This window comes from Carassius gibelio, chromosome A22 (genome assembly GCF_023724105.1).
Source record: "Carassius gibelio isolate Cgi1373 ecotype wild population from Czech Republic chromosome A22, carGib1.2-hapl.c, whole genome shotgun sequence".
NCBI lineage: Eukaryota > Metazoa > Chordata > Actinopteri > Cypriniformes > Cyprinidae > Carassius > Carassius gibelio.
The window spans coordinates 21,770,112-21,779,660 of NC_068392.1; the positions used below are offsets into that span (position 1 = coordinate 21,770,112).

At 39.6% G+C, this 9,549-nt stretch overlaps 11 non-coding genes and 2 pseudogenes across 11 annotated transcripts; all 13 read left to right on the forward strand.

The window, feature by feature from the left end:
• The first annotated feature begins 103 nt into the window (after positions 1–103).
• On the forward strand, positions 104–222 carry LOC127943885 (5S ribosomal RNA). Its single transcript, XR_008150030.1, has one exon. It is a non-coding gene; the product is annotated as a 5S ribosomal RNA (ribosomal RNA).
• Positions 223–1,154: 932 nt separating this feature from the next.
• On the forward strand, positions 1,155–1,273 carry LOC127943897 (5S ribosomal RNA). Its single transcript, XR_008150041.1, has one exon. It is a non-coding gene; the product is annotated as a 5S ribosomal RNA (ribosomal RNA).
• A 359-nt stretch (positions 1,274–1,632) lies between these two features.
• Positions 1,633–1,751, forward strand: LOC127944094 (5S ribosomal RNA). The gene has a single exon (XR_008150232.1). It is a non-coding gene; the product is annotated as a 5S ribosomal RNA (ribosomal RNA).
• A 923-nt stretch (positions 1,752–2,674) lies between these two features.
• On the forward strand, positions 2,675–2,793 carry LOC127943909 (5S ribosomal RNA). Its single transcript, XR_008150052.1, has one exon. It is a non-coding gene; the product is annotated as a 5S ribosomal RNA (ribosomal RNA).
• Positions 2,794–3,014: 221 nt separating this feature from the next.
• LOC127944095 (5S ribosomal RNA) lies at positions 3,015–3,133 on the forward strand. The gene has a single exon (XR_008150233.1). It is a non-coding gene; the product is annotated as a 5S ribosomal RNA (ribosomal RNA).
• An 836-nt stretch (positions 3,134–3,969) lies between these two features.
• On the forward strand, positions 3,970–4,088 carry LOC127943663 (5S ribosomal RNA). The gene has a single exon (XR_008149816.1). It is a non-coding gene; the product is annotated as a 5S ribosomal RNA (ribosomal RNA).
• Positions 4,089–4,447: 359 nt separating this feature from the next.
• Positions 4,448–4,565, forward strand: LOC127943597 (uncharacterized; annotated as a pseudogene).
• Positions 4,566–5,625: 1,060 nt separating this feature from the next.
• LOC127943921 (5S ribosomal RNA) lies at positions 5,626–5,744 on the forward strand. The gene has a single exon (XR_008150063.1). It is a non-coding gene; the product is annotated as a 5S ribosomal RNA (ribosomal RNA).
• Positions 5,745–5,965: 221 nt separating this feature from the next.
• Positions 5,966–6,084, forward strand: LOC127944096 (5S ribosomal RNA). The gene has a single exon (XR_008150234.1). It is a non-coding gene; the product is annotated as a 5S ribosomal RNA (ribosomal RNA).
• An 835-nt stretch (positions 6,085–6,919) lies between these two features.
• Positions 6,920–7,038, forward strand: LOC127943664 (5S ribosomal RNA). The gene has a single exon (XR_008149817.1). It is a non-coding gene; the product is annotated as a 5S ribosomal RNA (ribosomal RNA).
• Positions 7,039–7,397: 359 nt separating this feature from the next.
• LOC127943598 (uncharacterized) lies at positions 7,398–7,515 on the forward strand (annotated as a pseudogene).
• Positions 7,516–8,575: 1,060 nt separating this feature from the next.
• Positions 8,576–8,694, forward strand: LOC127943932 (5S ribosomal RNA). Its single transcript, XR_008150074.1, has one exon. It is a non-coding gene; the product is annotated as a 5S ribosomal RNA (ribosomal RNA).
• A 221-nt stretch (positions 8,695–8,915) lies between these two features.
• Positions 8,916–9,034, forward strand: LOC127944097 (5S ribosomal RNA). The gene has a single exon (XR_008150235.1). It is a non-coding gene; the product is annotated as a 5S ribosomal RNA (ribosomal RNA).
• Positions 9,035–9,549: the final 515 nt, after the last annotated feature.

A 9,549-nucleotide genomic window follows, 5' to 3' on the forward strand; every position in this document is an offset into this window, starting at 1 on the left:
ATACCAGGTGCTTTAAGCTTTTGGGTTTTCTTTCCTACTTATATAATGTACTGGCGACTAGATGGGCTGGTCTTTAAATAGCCCTCTCTTTGCGGCAGTCTTCGCTTACGGCCATACCAACCTGGCTATGCCCGATCTCGTCTGCTCTCGGAAGCTAAGCAGGTTTGGGCCTGGTTAGTACTTGGATGGGAGACCGCTTGGGAATACCAGGTGCTGTAAGCCTTTTGGAAACTTTTCACTTAGTATATAATAATTTTGCCAAAAAATAGAGTCAATGCCCGATCTCTGAATATTAGCAGGTTTGGGCCTGGTTAGTACATGGATGAGAGACTGCCTGGGAATACCAGGTGCTTTAAACTTTTTGGAAAATTTCACGATTTATAAAATAATCTTGCAAAAAAAAAAAAAAAAAGAGTCAATGCCCGATCTCTGAATCTTAGCAGGTTTAGGTCTGGTGAGTACTTGGATGAGAAACTGCCTAGGAATACCAGGTGCTTTAAGCTTTTTGGAAATGTTTCACTTAGTATATAATAATTTTGCTGAAAAATAGATTCAATGCCCGATCTCTGAATATTAGCAGGTTTAGGTCTGGTTAGTACTTGGATGAGAGACTGCCTAGGAATACCAGGTGCTTTAAACTTTTTGGAAAATTTCACGATTTATAAAATAATCTTGCAAAAAAAAAAAAAAAAAAGAGTCAATGCCCGATCTCTGAATCTTAGCAGGTTTAGGTCTGGTGAGTACTTGGATGAGAAACTGCCTAGGAATACCAGGTGCTTTAAGCTTTTTGGAAATGTTTCACTTAGTATTTAATAATTTTGCTGAAAAATAGATTCAATGCCCGATCTCTGAATATTAGCAGGTTTGGGCCTGGTTAGTACATGGATGAGAGACTGCCTGGGAATACCAGGTGCTTTAAACCTTTTGGAAAATTTCACGATTTATATAAAAATCTTGCAAAAAAAAAAAAAAAAAAAAACAGTCAATGCCCGATCTCTGAATCTTAGCAGGTTTAGGTCTCGTTAGTACTTGGATGAGAGACTGCCTAGGAATACCAGGTGCTTTAAGCTTTTGGGTTTTCTTTCCTACTTATATAATGTACTGGCGATTAGATGGGCTGGTCTTTAAATAGCCCTCTCTTTGCAGCAGTCTTCGCTTACGGCCATACCAACCTGGCTATGCCCGATCTCGTCTGCTCTCGGAAGCTAAGCAGGTTTGGGCCTGGTTAGTACTTGGATGGGAGACCGCTTGGGAATACCAGGTGCTGTAAGCCTTTTGGAAACTTTTCACTTAGTTTATAATAATTTTGCCAAAAAATAGAGTCAATGCCCCATCTCTGAATCTTAGCAGGTTTAGGTCTGGTGAGTACTTGGATGAGAGACTGCCTAGGAATACCAGGTGCTTTAAGCTTTTTGGAAATGTTTCACTTAGTACATAATAATTTTGCTAAAAAAATAGATTCAATGCCCGATCTCTGCATCTTAGCAGGTTTAGGTCTGGTTAGTACTTGGATGAGAGACTGCCTAGGAATACCAGGTGCTTTAAGCTTTTGGGTTTTCTTTCCTACTTATATAATGTATTGGCGATTAGATGGGCTGGTCTTTAAATAGCCCTCTCTTTGCAGCAGTCTTCACTTACGGCCATACCAACCTGGCTATGCCCGATCTCGTCTGCTCTCGGAAGCTAAGCAGGTTTGGGCCTGGTTAGTACTTGGGTGGGAGACTGCCTGGGAATACCAGGTGCTGTAAGCTTTTTGGAAACTTTTCACTTAGTATATAATAATTTTGCCAAAAAATAGAGTCAATGCCCGATCTCTGAATATTAGCAGGTTTGGGCCTGGTTAGTACATGGATGAGAGACTGCCTGGGAATACCAGGTGCTTTAAACTTTTTGGAAAATTTTACGATTTATAAAATAATCTTGCAAAAAAAAAAAAAAAAGAGTCAATACCCAATCTCTGAATCTTAGCAGGTTTAGGTCTGGTGAGTACTTGGATGAGAAACTGCCTAGGAATACCAGGTGCTTTAAGCTTTTTGGAAATGTTTCACTTAGTATATAATAATTTTGCTGAAAAATAGATTCAATGCCCGATCTCTGAATATTAGCAGGTTTGGGCCTGGTTAGTACATGGATGAGAGACTGCCTGGGAATACCAGGTGCTTTAAACTTTTTGGAAAATTTTACGATTTATAAAATAATCTTGCAAAAAAAAAAAAGAGTCAATGCCCGATCTCTGAATCTTAGCAGGTTTAGGTCTGGTGAGTACTTGGATGAGAAACTGCCTAGGAATACCAGGTGCTTTAAGCTTTTTGGAAATGTTTCACTTAGTATGAAATAATTTTGCTAAAAAATAGATTCAATGCCCGATCTCTGAATCTTAGCAGGTTTAGGTCTGGTTAGTACTTGGATGAGAGACTGCCTAGGAATACCAGGTGCTTTAAACCTTTTGGAAAATTTCACGATTTATATAATAATCTTGCAAAAAAAAAAAAAAAAAAAGAGTCAATGCCCGATCTCTGAATCTTAGCAGGTTTAGGTCTCGTTAGTACTTGGATGAGAGACTGCCTAGGAATACCAGGTGCTTTAAGCTTTTGGGTTTTCTTTCCTACTTATATAATGTACTGGCGATTAGATGGGCTGGTCTTTAAATAGCCCTCTCTTTGCGGCAGTCTTCGCTTACGGCCATACCAACCTGGCTATGCCCGATCTCGTCTGCTCTCGGAAGCTAAGCAGGTTTGGGCCTGGTTAGTACTTGGATGGGAGACCGCTTGGGAATACCAGGTGCTGTAAGCCTTTTGGAAACTTTTCACTTAGTTTATAATAATTTTGCTAAAAAATAGAGTCAATGCCCCATCTCTGAATCTTAGCAGGTTTAGGTCTGGTGAGTACTTGGATGAGAGACTGCCTAGGAATACCAGGTGCTTTAAGCTTTTGGGTTTTCTTTCCTACTTATATAATGTATTGGCGATTAGATGGGCTGGTCTTTAAATAGCCCTCTCTTTGCAGCAGTCTTCACTTACGGCCATACCAACCTGGCTATGCCCGATCTCGTCTGCTCTCGGAAGCTAAGCAGGTTTGGGCCTGGTTAGTACTTGGGTGGGAGACTGCCTGGGAATACCAGGTGCTGTAAGCTTTTTGGAAACTTTTCACTTAGTATATAATAATTTTGCCAAAAAATAGAGTCAATGCCCGATCTCTGAATATTAGCAGGTTTGGGCCTGGTTAGTACATGGATGAGAGACTGCCTGGGAATACCAGGTGCTTTAAACTTTTTGGAAAATTTTACGATTTATAAAATAATCTTGCAAAAAAGGTGCTGTAAGCTTTTTGGAAACTTTTCACTTAGTATATAATAATTTTGCCAAAAAATAGAGTCAATGCCCGATCTCTGAATATTAGCAGGTTTGGGCCTGGTTAGTACATGGATGAGAGACTGCCTGGGAATACCAGGTGCTTTAAACTTTTTGGAAAATTTTACGATTTATAAAATAATCTTGCAAAAAAAAAAAAAGAGTCAATACCCAATCTCTGAATCTTAGCAGGTTTAGGTCTGGTGAGTACTTGGATGAGAAACTGCCTAGGAATACCAGGTGCTTTAAGCTTTTTGGAAATGTTTCACTTAGTATGAAATAATTTTGCTAAAAAATAGATTCAATGCCCGATCTCTGAATCTTAGCAGGTTTAGGTCTGGTTAGTACTTGGATGAGAGACTGCCTAGGAATACCAGGTGCTTTAAAACTTTTGGAAAATTTCACGATTTATATAATAATCTTGCAAAAAAAAAAAAAAAAAAAGAGTCAATGCCCGATCTCTGAATCTTAGCAGGTTTAGGTCTCGTTAGTACTTGGATGAGAGACTGCCTAGGAATACCAGGTGCTTTAAGCTTTTGGGTTTTCTTTCCTACTTATATAATGTACTGGCGATTAGATGGGCTGGTCTTTAAATAGCCTTCTCTTTGCGGCAGTCTTCGCTTACGGCCATACCAACCTGGCTATGCCCGATCTCGTCTGCTCTCGGAAGCTAAGCAGGTTTGGGCCTGGTTAGTACTTGGATGGGAGACCGCTTGGGAATTCCAGGTGCTGTAAGCCTTTTGGAAACTTTTCACTTAGTATATAATAATTTTGCCAAAAAATAGAGTCAATGCCCCATCTCTGAATCTTAGCAGGTTTAGGTCTGGTGAGTACTTGGATGAGAGACTGCCTAGGAATACCAGGTGCTTTAAGCTTTTTGGAAATGTTTCACTTAGTACATAATAATTTTGCTAAAAAAATAGATTCAATGCCCGATCTCTGCATCTTAGCAGGTTTAGGTCTGGTAAGTACTTGGATGAGAGACTGCCTAGGAATACCAGGTGCTTTAAGCTTTTGGGTTTTCTTTCCTACTTATATAATGTACTGGCGATTAGATGGGCTGGTCTTTAAATAGCCCTCTCTTTGCAGCAGTCTTCGCTTACGGCCATACCAACCTGGCTATGCCCGATCTCGTCTGCTCTTGGAAGCTAAGCCGGTTTGGGCCTGGTTAGTACTTGGATGGGAGACGCCTGGGAATACCAGGTGCTGTAAGCTTTTTGGAAACTTTTCACTTAGTATATAATAATTTTGCCAAAAAATAGAGTCAATGCCCGATCTCTGAATATTAGCAGGTTTGGGCCTGGTTAGTACATGGATGAGAAACTGCCTAGGAATACCAGGTGCTTTAAGCTTTTTGGAAATGTTTCACTTAGTATAAAATAATTTTGCCAAAAAATAGAGTCAATGCCCGATCTCTGAATATTAGCAGGTTTGGGCCTGGTTAGTACATGGATGAGAAACTGCCTAGGAATACCAGGTGCTTTAAACTTTTTGGAAAATTTCACGATTTATAAAATAATCTTGCAAAAAAAAAAAAAAAAGAGTCAATACCCAATCTCTGAATCTTAGCAGGTTTAGGTCTGGTGAGTACTTGGATGAGAAACTGCCTAGGAATACCAGGTGCTTTAAGCTTTTTGGAAATGTTTCACTTAGTATATAATAATTTTGCTGAAAAATAGATTCAATGCCCGATCTCTGAATATTAGCAGGTTTGGGCCTGGTTAGTACATGGATGAGAGACTGCCTGGGAATACCAGGTGCTTTAAACTTTTTGGAAAATTTTACGATTTATAAAATAATCTTGCAAAAAAAAAAAAGAGTCAATGCCCGATCTCTGAATCTTAGCAGGTTTAGGTCTGGTGAGTACTTGGATGAGAAACTGCCTAGGAATACCAGGTGCTTTAAGCTTTTTGGAAATGTTTCACTTAGTATGAAATAATTTTGCTAAAAAATAGATTCAATGCCCGATCTCTGAATCTTAGCAGGTTTAGGTCTGGTTAGTACTTGGATGAGAGACTGCCTAGGAATACCAGGTGCTTTAAACCTTTTGGAAAATTTCACGATTTATATAATAATCTTGCAAAAAAAAAAAAAAAAAAAGAGTCAATGCCCGATCTCTGAATCTTAGCAGGTTTAGGTCTCGTTAGTACTTGGATGAGAGACTGCCTAGGAATACCAGGTGCTTTAAGCTTTTGGGTTTTCTTTCCTACTTATATAATGTACTGGCGATTAGATGGGCTGGTCTTTAAATAGCCCTCTCTTTGCGGCAGTCTTCGCTTACGGCCATACCAACCTGGCTATGCCCGATCTCGTCTGCTCTCGGAAGCTAAGCAGGTTTGGGCCTGGTTAGTACTTGGATGGGAGACCGCTTGGGAATACCAGGTGCTGTAAGCCTTTTGGAAACTTTTCACTTAGTTTATAATAATTTTGCTAAAAAATAGAGTCAATGCCCCATCTCTGAATCTTAGCAGGTTTAGGTCTGGTGAGTACTTGGATGAGAGACTGCCTAGGAATACCAGGTGCTTTAAGCTTTTGGGTTTTCTTTCCTACTTATATAATGTATTGGCGATTAGATGGGCTGGTCTTTAAATAGCCCTCTCTTTGCAGCAGTCTTCACTTACGGCCATACCAACCTGGCTATGCCCGATCTCGTCTGCTCTCGGAAGCTAAGCAGGTTTGGGCCTGGTTAGTACTTGGGTGGGAGACTGCCTGGGAATACCAGGTGCTGTAAGCTTTTTGGAAACTTTTCACTTAGTATATAATAATTTTGCCAAAAAATAGAGTCAATGCCCGATCTCTGAATATTAGCAGGTTTGGGCCTGGTTAGTACATGGATGAGAGACTGCCTGGGAATACCAGGTGCTTTAAACTTTTTGGAAAATTTTACGATTTATAAAATAATCTTGCAAAAAAGGTGCTGTAAGCTTTTTGGAAACTTTTCACTTAGTATATAATAATTTTGCCAAAAAATAGAGTCAATGCCCGATCTCTGAATATTAGCAGGTTTGGGCCTGGTTAGTACATGGATGAGAGACTGCCTGGGAATACCAGGTGCTTTAAACTTTTTGGAAAATTTTAAGATTTATAAAATAATCTTGCAAAAAAAAAAAAAGAGTCAATACCCAATCTCTGAATCTTAGCAGGTTTAGGTCTGGTGAGTACTTGGATGAGAAACTGCCTAGGAATACCAGGTGCTTTAAGCTTTTTGGAAATGTTTCACTTAGTATGAAATAATTTTGCTAAAAAATAGATTCAATGCCCGATCTCTGAATCTTAGCAGGTTTAGGTCTGGTTAGTACTTGGATGAGAGACTGCCTAGGAATACCAGGTGCTTTAAAACTTTTGGAAAATTTCACGATTTATATAATAATCTTGCAAAAAAAAAAAAAAAAAAGAGTCAATGCCCGATCTCTGAATCTTAGCAGGTTTAGGTCTCGTTAGTACTTGGATGAGAGACTGCCTAGGAATACCAGGTGCTTTAAGCTTTTGGGTTTTCTTTCCTACTTATATAATGTACTGGCGATTAGATGGGCTGGTCTTTAAATAGCCTTCTCTTTGCGGCAGTCTTCGCTTACGGCCATACCAACCTGGCTATGCCCGATCTCGTCTGCTCTCGGAAGCTAAGCAGGTTTGGGCCTGGTTAGTACTTGGATGGGAGACCGCTTGGGAATTCCAGGTGCTGTAAGCCTTTTGGAAACTTTTCACTTAGTATATAATAATTTTGCCAAAAAATAGAGTCAATGCCCCATCTCTGAATCTTAGCAGGTTTAGGTCTGGTGAGTACTTGGATGAGAGACTGCCTAGGAATACCAGGTGCTTTAAGCTTTTTGGAAATGTTTCACTTAGTACATAATAATTTTGCTAAAAAAATAGATTCAATGCCCGATCTCTGCATCTTAGCAGGTTTAGGTCTGGTAAGTACTTGGATGAGAGACTGCCTAGGAATACCAGGTGCTTTAAGCTTTTGGGTTTTCTTTCCTACTTATATAATGTACTGGCGATTAGATGGGCTGGTCTTTAAATAGCCCTCTCTTTGCAGCAGTCTTCGCTTACGGCCATACCAACCTGGCTATGCCCGATCTCGTCTGCTCTTGGAAGCTAAGCCGGTTTGGGCCTGGTTAGTACTTGGATGGGAGACGCCTGGGAATACCAGGTGCTGTAAGCTTTTTGGAAACTTTTCACTTAGTATATAATAATTTTGCCAAAAAATAGAGTCAATGCCCGATCTCTGAATATTAGCAGGTTTGGGCCTGGTTAGTACATGGATGAGAAACTGCCTAGGAATACCAGGTGCTTTAAGCTTTTTGGAAATGTTTCACTTAGTATAAAATAATTTTGCCAAAAAATAGAGTCAATGCCCGATCTCTGAATATTAGCAGGTTTGGGCCTGGTTAGTACATGGATGAGAAACTGCCTAGGAATACCAGGTGCTTTAAACTTTTTGGAAAATTTCACGATTTATAAAATAATCTTGCAAAAAAAAAAAAAAAAGAGTCAATACCCAATCTCTGAATCTTAGCAGGTTTAGGTCTGGTGAGTACTTGGATGAGAAACTGCCTAGGAATACCAGGTGCTTTAAGCTTTTTGGAAATGTTTCACTTAGTATATAATAATTTTGCTGAAAAATAGATTCAATGCCCGATCTCTGAATATTAGCAGGTTTGGGCCTGGTTAGTACATGGATGAGAGACTGCCTGGGAATACCAGGTGCTTTAAACTTTTTGGAAAATTTTACGATTTATAAAATAATCTTGCAAAAAAAAAAAAGAGTCAATGCCCGATCTCTGAATCTTAGCAGGTTTAGGTCTGGTGAGTACTTGGATGAGAAACTGCCTAGGAATACCAGGTGCTTTAAGCTTTTTGGAAATGTTTCACTTAGTATGAAATAATTTTGCTAAAAAATAGATTCAATGCCCGATCTCTGAATCTTAGCAGGTTTAGGTCTGGTTAGTACTTGGATGAGAGACTGCCTAGGAATACCAGGTGCTTTAAACCTTTTGGAAAATTTCACGATTTATATAATAATCTTGCAAAAAAAAAAAAAAAAAAAGAGTCAATGCCCGATCTCTGAATCTTAGCAGGTTTAGGTCTCGTTAGTACTTGGATGAGAGACTGCCTAGGAATACCAGGTGCTTTAAGCTTTTGGGTTTTCTTTCCTACTTATATAATGTACTGGCGATTAGATGGGCTGGTCTTTAAATAGCCCTCTCTTTGCGGCAGTCTTCGCTTACGGCCATACCAACCTGGCTATGCCCGATCTCGTCTGCTCTCGGAAGCTAAGCAGGTTTGGGCCTGGTTAGTACTTGGATGGGAGACCGCTTGGGAATACCAGGTGCTGTAAGCCTTTTGGAAACTTTTCACTTAGTTTATAATAATTTTGCTAAAAAATAGAGTCAATGCCCCATCTCTGAATCTTAGCAGGTTTAGGTCTGGTGAGTACTTGGATGAGAGACTGCCTAGGAATACCAGGTGCTTTAAGCTTTTGGGTTTTCTTTCCTACTTATATAATGTATTGGCGATTAGATGGGCTGGTCTTTAAATAGCCCTCTCTTTGCAGCAGTCTTCACTTACGGCCATACCAACCTGGCTATGCCCGATCTCGTCTGCTCTCGGAAGCTAAGCAGGTTTGGGCCTGGTTAGTACTTGGGTGGGAGACTGCCTGGGAATACCAGGTGCTGTAAGCTTTTTGGAAACTTTTCACTTAGTATATAATAATTTTGCCAAAAAATAGAGTCAATGCCCGATCTCTGAATATTAGCAGGTTTGGGCCTGGTTAGTACATGGATGAGAGACTGCCTGGGAATACCAGGTGCTTTAAACTTTTTGGAAAATTTTACGATTTATAAAATAATCTTGCAAAAAAGGTGCTGTAAGCTTTTTGGAAACTTTTCACTTAGTATATAATAATTTTGCCAAAAAATAGAGTCAATGCCCGATCTCTGAATATTAGCAGGTTTGGGCCTGGTTAGTACATGGATGAGAGACTGCCTGGGAATACCAGGTGCTTTAAACTTTTTGGAAAATTTTAAGATTTATAAAATAATCTTGCAAAAAAAAAAAAAGAGTCAATACCCAATCTCTGAATCTTAGCAGGTTTAGGTCTGGTGAGTACTTGGATGAGAAACTGCCTAGGAATACCAGGTGCTTTAAGCTTTTTGGAAATGTTTCACTTAGTATGAAATAATTTTGCTAAAAAATA